Below are 11,177 nucleotides of genomic sequence, written 5' to 3' on the forward strand. Positions count from 1 at the left end.
TGTATATATCTTCTATAGAAGTGTATATTTAATGTATACATGTGTATTTTATAAATTAGTATATAAGTATATCTATATATATTGTAGTATATTTTATAAGTAGTAGTATATATACATTAAATGGTGCGTATACACATATATATATCTTCTATAGAAGTGTATATTTAAAGTATTCATGTGTATATGTTTTATAAATTAGTATATAAGTATATCTATATATATTGTAGTATATTTTATAAGTAGTAGTATATATACATTGAATGGTGCGTATACACGTGTATATATCTTCTATAGAAGTGTATATTTAACGTATACATGTGTATATGTTTTATAAATTAGTATATAAGTATATCTATATATATATTGTAATGTATATATATTGTAGTATATTTTATAAGTAGTAGTATATATACATTGAATGGTGCATATACACGTGTATATATCTTGTATATTTAACGTATACATGTGTATATGTTTTATGAATTAGTATATAAGTATATCTATATATATCTTAATGTATATATATATTGTAGTAAATTTTATAAGTAGTAGTATATATACATTGAATGGTGCGTATATATGGTAATTGACTAATTGTGTATATGTGTATATATTTTTTAAATTCTAATGTAGTATATAATATATATATATATATATAGTGTATATATACTATTTAACGTATTTATAATGTATATAGGTGGGTATATGTAATGTATATTGAAAGAAAGTTTTTTTTTTTTTTTTTTTATATTTTTGACCGGGTTTGACCGATTTTTTAACTGGGTTTTGCTGGGTTTGACAGGGTTGAGTTAAGTGACCCAGCCTGTCTAGCGCCAAAACTGTCCCTTAATCGGCCCTCAATCCGGTTAAAATAGAAGGGCCAATTCTGGATTGGCCCGGTCCAACCCGTTTGACACCCATACTTTCAGCTACAAAATGATAAGAAAGTAATGTTGTCAATAATTTATACATTTAGAGATAAATAGAAAATGCGTATGTAAAGATAGTATTTAGTGACGAAATATTTTTTGTTCCATGACGAAATACATAGAAGATTAGAGACAAATTAATTCATCACTAATTCAAATAAACAGTTAGTGACACATCATTCTCGTCGGCATTATAACGTCTTTAGTGACAAAAAAATACTATTACCTACGAAAAAATATAATTACTATGACGAGCAAGATCGTCATAAATGCTATGCATTTAGGGACAACAAATATTTTCATAGTTAATGCAAGGTTATTTAGTGACGAAGCACTACATTTAACGACCCATGATTTAGGGACGAACGAGTGACGATTATATTTTCATCATAAAAGATTTTTTGTGACGAAATATGATTTTTTTTCATGATAAAATATTTCATCACTGATAATCGAATTTGTTGTACATCTTGCAAAGAATTTATAAGATAGTGAGACATGACTAATATCTTCCCAAACACCAGTACTTAACTTATTAAGATCAACATGAGGTGGGAACGAATGAAGAGTGTGTAGTACTCTTACCACCTTATAGTCATTAGTAATAGATCAAACCCAAACCCTAGCATATAACCAAAGATTTCATTGAGTATGTCAATTGTAAAAATTGGTTCTGGGAGTTTAAAAGATTTTCTGATAGATGGATTCAAAAAATAGAAATAGTTCCAGTCATGCGACAGTTCGGCAGCAACAAGGCACAAAATCCCATTACAATTACCCACAATATTAAAACAATTGCTACCTTCACTGCACTTAAATGGTGAATCAAACTGGGCATACTCATTCAAATTCTCATTGTAACACAACATTTGATATAATTCATTTTCGGAATTTATAGAGTAAGATCGTACCAGAGCGTTCGGCTCTATTTCAGTTGAGATGTGTGGAGATAAAATTAGGTCTAGTAACAAGAGAGTACCAAGTCTTACAAACACTTGTGCGTCGAAGAATTGACTTGATTGGTGATCTTGTGGAGATGTCAATCATCAATTCTTTTGGCAAATAATCCGACATTTTTCTCCAACAGCGGATTTGAATATCTCTGTTCTTCTTAAATTTATTCTTTTCCTTTCTCCTTGAACTCTAATTTTTCTTCTAATTGGGGTGCTTCTTTTCCTTTTATTCATATATTTTTGGTAAAAGACATCCTTCAATTATTCTAAAAATGATAAGATTCATCCATCCATTAGATTTTATAAAGAAACTAACGGCCGAACCTCTGATTACCAAATCAGACCTCATATCAGACACTGTTAAATCGTCAAGATCCGCTAAACGTAGATAAAAAGAGATAATCTTGATTCAAATTCAACAAGCCCCTTTTCTAAACTTAAAGACTTGACCAAAATCCAAGCAAAATCCATATTAGCATACTGTTTTCACACGGGATGGGTCGGTAAAACTTATTTTATAAGCCTAAAGACCTAAATTTAAGGATAAATTTTACAGAACTCAAGCAAATTCAAAAACGAAAACATTTCCATGATTTTAAACTACTGTCATATTTGCAACAACGAAGATTTAGATGAGAGTACACAATTCAGGAAATACTATATTGGAAGAGTGAAGTAGCAGTTACATACCTTTCATAGGGCATTCAACAACAACAACAAACCCAGCGTACTCACAATGGGGTCTAGGAAGTAAGAGTATACGCAAAGCTCACCACTACCTCAAATGTAAGGTAATGAGGTTGTTTGCAATAGATCATCGTCTCAACACAAAATACAGTCCAGATTTAGATGTAAAAGGGGTATATAAAAGATTAGATGTCAAAAGGGTACAAAAGACAACAGCAGTAACACAACACAGATAATAAGAGTGAGTTAATAACTCATTGGTCACTCAACTATGACTTTTATCCGAGAAAGTCATGCAACTTTGGTATTTAATCCAAAAGTCACTCAATTATCACATTTTTACTCAAAAGTCACTCTAACTTATTTAATTATATTTTTCGATAAAATTTACCTATGTAGAATTTCTAGTTAAAAATAAAATTCTGAAAAATAAAAAGTATCCCTTTGATAACCCTTTATCCTTATTCTCTAAATTAAAATATCTCTCCCTCCTCTTTCTTATTTTTTCTTAATATAAATTTTTCCATAATTTGAACATTTACAGTATAATCTAGGAAATTAACAATTATAATTGTACTAAATAGAATTTCCATCATATTTTATCTTTGCATTTTATTTTTATTTTGTCTTTGAAAAAGAAAAAAAAAAGGAAAAACAATAAAAAGCAGAACATAAAATAAACTAAACAATAAAAAGGAGAACATAAAATAAACTAAACTATCTGTTGCCCTTTTTATACTACCAAAAAATAATACCACAAGCGATTACCCGAAACAACATAAATAAACAAGAATTCAAGAACTAAAAACTACAAGCGTTGTACAAAGACTACTAATAAGTATAACACTCCCAAATACTATTATGGACGCACTAACCTCCTAACTTTCATAGGATATTCGAAGAATAAATTTAAATGTTTTAAGCTTCTAGCTTACTAGACAAAATTGAAGAAAAGATGTCTTTTAAGTCTTGAATGGAGGATTATGTAACGCCCTGAGTCTACACCCTAGACGTCACATGGTGCTTACGCCCCCGAAGGATCACAAGCTAACTCATGAATGGTATGAGCACTAAATAATAATACTGAAAACTTCTGCGGAAGTATAACTATTAATGCCATAAGGTTCTCAAAATACTGAAATAATATCTGAGCATACTGAAAATAACATTTGAAAACTGAAATACTGACTGTGCTAGTCTAAAAGCCTCTAACTGTATGAATATGGAGTTAATGGGACAAACCCCCAACTCCGATTGAAATAACTACTGAGCTAATTGAAATGCTGAAAAAGAATAATATCCTCGATGGATGAGAACTCACTACTGAATCTTTTGCTGCTATCTTGAGCTTCTAAGTATAATCAGGAACCCGTAAGTCTGAACCCATGATATAAGACATCATAGCGCAAAAGAAAGAGTATGCTTCAGTACTTTGAATGTACTGGTATGCTAAGTAAGGTAAGGCTGATATATATGGGTTTATATACATGAGATGATAACAACCTAAATAAACATCATAATATAATTGGATGAGAGTACATGCAAAACTATAACTACTGAACATGTTGAATATACAATACTGTGCATATAACATCTGCATGTATAAACCTGAAATTGAAGTACTGAGTTCTGTGACTAATACCGATAATAAAAGTTTAGACTGATACTGAAGTACTAAGTTCTGATGGGTGAATAGCTGATAACTGATAGTCATGGTTCTATAGAACTGTCTAAGTTCCTTACTAAATTCTGAGATTGAATACTGAGTACTGAGTACTGAATACTGAAACTGTGTCTGTAGGGGTATTCATCTAACCGACATTCCCTGATTATAGACTGAGTTGGGATCCAACCTGTGACCCTAGTTGGAAGGGTGTTAACATCATGCCACGAGATACCAACAAAGATGGGTCAGCCCTAATCTGTTCAAAAGACTCATAAAATTTATGTCTATGATTGCATCAATCCTAGTCTGGTAGAAGGAAGACTTACCCTACGTTTGCTACATAGTTCTGTAATGCAAGGATTGCTACTAAGGGTCAAACCCTCTGCTAGAAGGAATGCCCCCATCCCTGGGTTCGCTCGATGCTGAATCCTACTCCCAACTGAATCGACACTGAACTGATTACTAGACTGTACTAGGCTTGACTGAACTGGCACTGATCCTGTTGACTGACTGAACTGGACTGAGTTCTGTTAACTGGATGAGTACTACTATTCTTGACCTTTACTGGGACTTTTCTATATCTATTGCAACTAAGTAAACAACTAGCTTTCGTGTAATAAATACCCCCAGGACTCGATAGCATAAATGATAAAACATAGCGAATCTTGAGAGCATAGCAATAGTTGATTCTTCACAATTCATTCACTCGTACATGAATGAGAACACATGGTAACATGTCCTGATTACCCTATTCAATTCATATGGATATTCTATCAAACACTTAGGGAGCATGATTGTGATACATAAAGAATAAACATATAGAGCATCATACTATAACATGCAACTTTAGGGTATTTTTGGTTTAGGGTTAGTTTGTATTAGGATGGTTATGGGATAGTATCGAGGATGATGCTATATTTCTGATTCCTTATCTTTCTCGATTCTTGGTAAGATATGTTATTGATAGGTTATCTCATGTTTAGTTGTCGTTTGGTTAGTTCTATATGTAGTTTTGATGATGAGCAGCTAACTGGAAGGAACCAGGTCCTTGGATGTGCAAGGTACAGTACAGTTGGCATGCGTTGCCTGCATAATATTGTCCTCTTGTGTAACAAACTCGTTGGTGATATTTTGTACTAATTAGGAAAGCTAGTCCAATGATCTTTTAACCCTGATCATCGCTCGTCTATAAAAGCAAAGAGATGCATCTTCATTAAATATATTTTACATAATTCTAAAGAGTGATGAGAGGCAGCAAAAACTCCATTTCCAGAAATACTTAAGCATTGCTCTTGTTCTTATCTTTGTAGTAGCTTAATAAGTGAGTGAGTATTCTTGAGTGAGTACTGATTTATAATTGAACTACATATGCTATAAGAGTAGTGTTTTCTTTTATTGAGAGAAGTGCTTAGGTAGAGTTGCCTAAGCTAGTTAGTGATTAGAGTTAATCAGTGGAGATTCTTTGAAAGAGTTGGTTAGTGATTTCTCCCTTGGGTGGACTCCATATGGGGATAACTTGTAACTTGTAAAGTCCAGGAATGAATGCTTATTAAGGAATCGGTAAGCTGATGTGCCATTACTGGGTTCCATCCTATGGCAATTATCGACTCGGGAATGAACGAAGTCGCTTCACTTCAAAGTAGAGGTTTGTGGTAACGGTGGACTGACAGATCAGCTCCAAGGCCTGAGTGCCTAGGTTGCAGTGGTAAGAGTCGCTGCCGATGGAGTTCCAGCTGCCAGAGTCTTCGATAAGAAAGAGGCGTCTGAGTAAACAGAAGTGAGATCTTTCTAGTTCTTGAACTAGCCTTCGTTGAGGCGCAGCAGTTGACTGGACATCTAGGGGTAAAGCACGGTTTCGGTGCGGGCCGCGAGAGCGGTACCAAATCGAGGCAAACTCTGAATACTAGATATGACCTCAAAATAACAGGGGGGCAAGGTCGGCTAGTGAGACGATGGGGGATAAGCTTCATCGTCGAGAGGGTCAAGTAGGGCAGGGCTGACGGCCCTTCCCCCGCGACCCGCTTGGCTGCTTTCCATAATATGAATGCGGTTAGAAAATGAGAGGACTGAGATTCGTTTTGCATGAGACAAACAAAATCCGGGATGATGCTGTCAGCAGTTAAGAAGGTGACGTCCGTCCCAAAGGAAAGCTCGAGAACGATAGTAACTTCTTTCTAGTTCTAATGTAATGGAGCAAGGATGGCTACGTTCAGGTATTACAATTCTCAAAAATGAAAATGGGATTGTATCTTCCTCATTCGAATTTTTTTTTATGGATCTTGGTTCGCGCTTTCCGGCTTTTCCACTCATGACAGGGCTCGTCTTGCTTGTGTGTCGCCTCAATAAAATAAAGTTATACAACTATCAATTCCTTACCTTAAGCGGCGGGGTAAGCCAATAAAGGGGGAAGGTCTAAAATGCTATAGCGACCCATCGAAAGAGCTAGACAAATAGGAGAAAACCGTACTATTGTGAGAAGGAAAGCTTCACGCTTGGGCTGTGCTCTCGGGGTATTAGTTTACCTTGCTTTAAGAGGTCTCGTAAAGAGCTTTCCATCGATCTTTCCTAGGCTATCGAATCCTTTACCAATAGATGGGCTCGATCAACTCGATTCACTCATTCCTGTCTTTACTTTAAAAGAAAAGAGCCTTAAAGAAAGCAGGAGGGATAGGAGTTTACGATAAGACAACGAGAAGGATAGAGTAATAATCGGCTAAGGGAAGAATCGTTGTTGAAAGGTCCAGAGTATTGTCTGTCTTGAAGGGGACCAATCGTTCCTAGGGAATGTCATGGTACTAACCATATCATAGACGGAACAAAGTCATAAGAATAATAAAGAGAATCTATTCAAATTCATATTCGAAAATGGGATTATCAACTATACTTGACTGGAAAAACCAGCCAATCTACTCGAAGCGGGCTTTGATTGGTCTTTTTTTTTTCTTAGTGATTGGAAAGGAGGGCGCCTGGGTATGTTATAGAAAGGGAAGGCGGAAGCATCGAATGGCGAAGAGAGGCGGCTCGGCAGGGAAGGAATGGGAAATCGTCAAGGATGACTTCTTTGTTGGCGGAACTTCCATTTTCTTTCTTATCCATTTCTCCGGATCAAGGCGTACTGAAGCTCTGGTCCTTTACTCTACGTTCTGGAGATGATCCTCTACGATCAGAGTAAGATCGGTGATTCGAGGAATCTTCTACCATCTACAACCATCTCTCTTCAAATTCCAGGACACCTTCAAGCTACCTATTACGATGTTCTTTTAAGGGGGTCTTCGAGTTGGCTTTTAGAAGATCTCTCGAATTTTCTAGATTTAACCTACAATGTCCTCTAGTATGAGGGTACTTAGTGGATCTCTACACCACTTTCTTTCTATTCTATAACGGAGGGTCCACGTTAAACAGATTGGGCTTACTTGATTGACTGGTAAGAAAGAGCTTCCGTAAGAACTGGAAGACTCTTGTATGTACGGTAACCCTCTCTTCCGCTACTGGTGGACTGTTGCACAGAAAGGGCGACAGAAGGAACCTTTCTTAGCGCGCTTTTCAAGCGCTTAGCTTCTGCTAGTGGCGGGGCGGCAAGGCCATGTTGTTCAGTTGGAAGCCTAAGCCAAGAAGGTACGAACGAAGTGAGGGGCCCCTTTAGAAGATAGGGGGCGGCTTTCTTGTGGTAGTAATTGCGAACATCTCTCCTCTTCTCTTAGCGTGCACAGTTTGCTTACATGCCGCCTTAGGCACATCTCTCTTTCTTAGTTTCACGCTGGACTAATGATAATGAATGAAAGTCAGTCTTTTAGTAAACGTATATAAGCAGCTCTTTAGTGTAGCATGGGAGCAGATTCCCCAAAAAATCCCTGGGAACAATGAAAAAAAAAAAGATATCTCGGTAACGAAAACTATAGGGGGCTGTATTGGCGAGATCCAACGGTGAACAGCTGCCCAAAAGAAAAACCGCCTGGAAGTCCGAGGACCTTTAGTACTGTACTCTACCCCCGAACCAGCAGCCTTAGCCTGATGAGTTGACCAATTCCTCTACCCCGCTTCTTCCCCTTCTCTTTCGAACTAATCGCGATCATGCCGCATCAGCTCTTTCCCTTCGAAGTCTCGCACGCTCTATGCTTTTCGCCAGCTTTCCCTCTAGTAAAAGATTAGCTCGTACCCTCTCTCTGTGTCTAGGGATTCCTGGGGCATGAGTTAAGCATATAGTTGATTGCTCTTTCTTTCGATTGAGCGTCGTTTTGGAGTCTCTCTCTGTAGGCGTGCAAAACAACAGAGCCACTGCTCTTCGGGGTGATGAGGTGGAGATTAGAGTTAATCAGTGGAGATTCTTTGAAAGAGTTGCCAAGATGATCTTGTAGTAGAGTCATTAAAAGCAAAAGGAACCTATAGTTAGGTTCATTATAGACTGTAATCTAGAGCTTGATTATAGTAGATTTGGAGGTTCTTGTGAGGCCAAGTTGTGGTTCATTATTTTCAGGGTTTCCACATAAAAATCTTGTGTTTTCTCTCTTCCTACACTGTCTTTAGCTTTCCTGCACTCTATGGGTGATGGGAAACAAGGATGTTTGACATTATTATGGCTGAGGAGTGAGCTTATGGATATTATTCTTCATGGTCCTCATGTACCTATAGGAGAAGTCAAAGAAGGAAATGATACAAGAATGGTTATCAAAAATCGGATGGAGTTTAAAGATGAAGACATAAAAAAATTGCTAAAAGCTATAAAGAAAATAAATGCTTGTCTGTGGCATAAGACCGAATGAATACAATAGGATTTCAGCTTGTGAAACAGCTAAGGAAATCAGGGACTGCTTGACAATAGCTCAGTAAGGAACCACTGATGTAAAGGATTCAAAAGTTGATAGGTTGAAAACTCAGTATGAAATCTTCACAATGAAAAAAGCAAAAACTATTCAAGAGATTCATACCAGGTTTACTTTAGATATTTTTAAACTTAACTTTTAATTAGTGAAAAATCTTTAGGAGTGTTTAAGTATTTTGAATGTTGTATGATTCATTGTTTAAGTGTTGTTGATTTGAATTGCTTAAATAGTTTATTGATGTAGTGTGTTGTATGATTATTGTAATAATGTGTATTGCATGAGGATGTATATATTGAATTACAGTTTTATTTGAAAGGTGGGATGCAGAAAATGCAGATTTCTGCATCCAAAAAAATGCAGAAATGCGACTGATAGGTCCCTTTGCTTTTTTGAAATACATTTCCAGAAATGGGATGCTTTGTATCTCTTTTTAAATCATTAATTTTTTTTAAAAGAAAAACGAAGATGGTCGTCGCTTTTTTATTCATTATGAAGAACAAAAAGCGATGGCCAACATTACTTTTTATTCATTATGAAGAATAAAAAGCAATGACAAACGCCGCTTTTTCAATCCTTATGAAGAACAAAAGGCGACGATCAATGTTGCTTTTTTTAAAAAATATATTTTATTTTTCTCAAATTACGACGGACAGTGTCAATTTTTCTGAAAAAAATTTATTTTTTTCTTCAATAAAGTGACGATGTCCGTCGTTTTTTGTTCATCATGTGTTCTTTACATGAAGAATAAAAACGACGCACAGCGTCACTTTTTCTAAAAAAAAAATAATTTTTTTTTCTAAAACCGACGTGGTCCATCGTAATAAAAGTGATGTAGGCCGTCGTTTTTAAAAAAAAAAAACGATCCTTTTTGGGACGCAAAATAAACAATGCTTTTCCATCGCTTTTGGCAAAAAAAGACGTTGGCTGTCGCTTTTGGCCGTCGCTTTTTGACAATTTTTTAGTAGTGACCTTGAAAAGGCTTTTGATAGGACATCATCATTCACCTCATTTCCAAGATTACGATGGCATAGACCTGTTACACCATTCAAATGATAACTTAGTTATTCCACTGTATTAGGATTTCCACCAATTCTAACATGTATATTCCACTGTATTAGGATTTCCACCAATTCTAACATGTAAGGCTCAAATAAGTGAATAACGATGGAAAACATGTGCGAAAAGCCATCACAAAATGAAGTGTCTAGAGAACATCAGTGGATACAATCACTTGCAAGACCATAATTCATGAGAGCGGACCAATAATGCCTAATACTTCGCATAGTATGTACCCGCATATTCTTTTTTCTAAGCACCTCCAAAGAAAGCAGAAAGAGAATAAATGCATCTTTTTTATAAGTGAAGTGATTGCATTGAGAAAGAGAAGACACAAAACTCCCCATATCCTAACAAACACAAATTCATATAGTACATATCGTTTCTATTCAAGCATTTATTATTCAAACAAGAGAGGCAACAGACACGGGATTATAAATAAAGAAATATAGTGGTTGCAAACACATTTTAAAAAAATCACCCTCTAACTTATAAGAGAAGAGGTAACAATGTTGAAATACACTTTATCCTTACAAAAAGTTGTGATAGAACCACATGTAAGGACTGGAAGGTACATGTGGTGTATGTGATAGCAATATGTTGCACCACTAGAAGGTATACTCTTCAAAAATACCATTAGAGTGTGTGTCAGATTCTCAAAAGCTACGCATTTTTGGAGAATCCAATATGGGTGAACAATATACAAATGACAATATGCACAATATGCAATCATCCACAAGTTTGCACTTTCTTCAAAATATACAAATGTCAAAATTGTGTAATGGGATTAAAAAGTATAAAAAGTCAACTCTATATGCACTTGTATATCCATTTTCATTCACTGTAGAAGGTCTCAACAAAGGTATAAGTGGAATGAGAAACATGAACCTCATAGGATAAACTCAAGCAAATACAATTGAAAACAAAAAGAACAGGTATTCAAGTATAACCACAAAAGTGATGACTAGACCAGGTACAAACTACAAACCACATGCAGCATTGCCAATCCCCTATGGTCCTCGTCGTCACAGTACCAAGTACCGGATCACTATTCATGGGTAATCCA

Source organism: Capsicum annuum, chromosome 7 (assembly GCF_002878395.1).
Source record: "Capsicum annuum cultivar UCD-10X-F1 chromosome 7, UCD10Xv1.1, whole genome shotgun sequence".
NCBI lineage: Eukaryota > Viridiplantae > Streptophyta > Magnoliopsida > Solanales > Solanaceae > Capsicum > Capsicum annuum.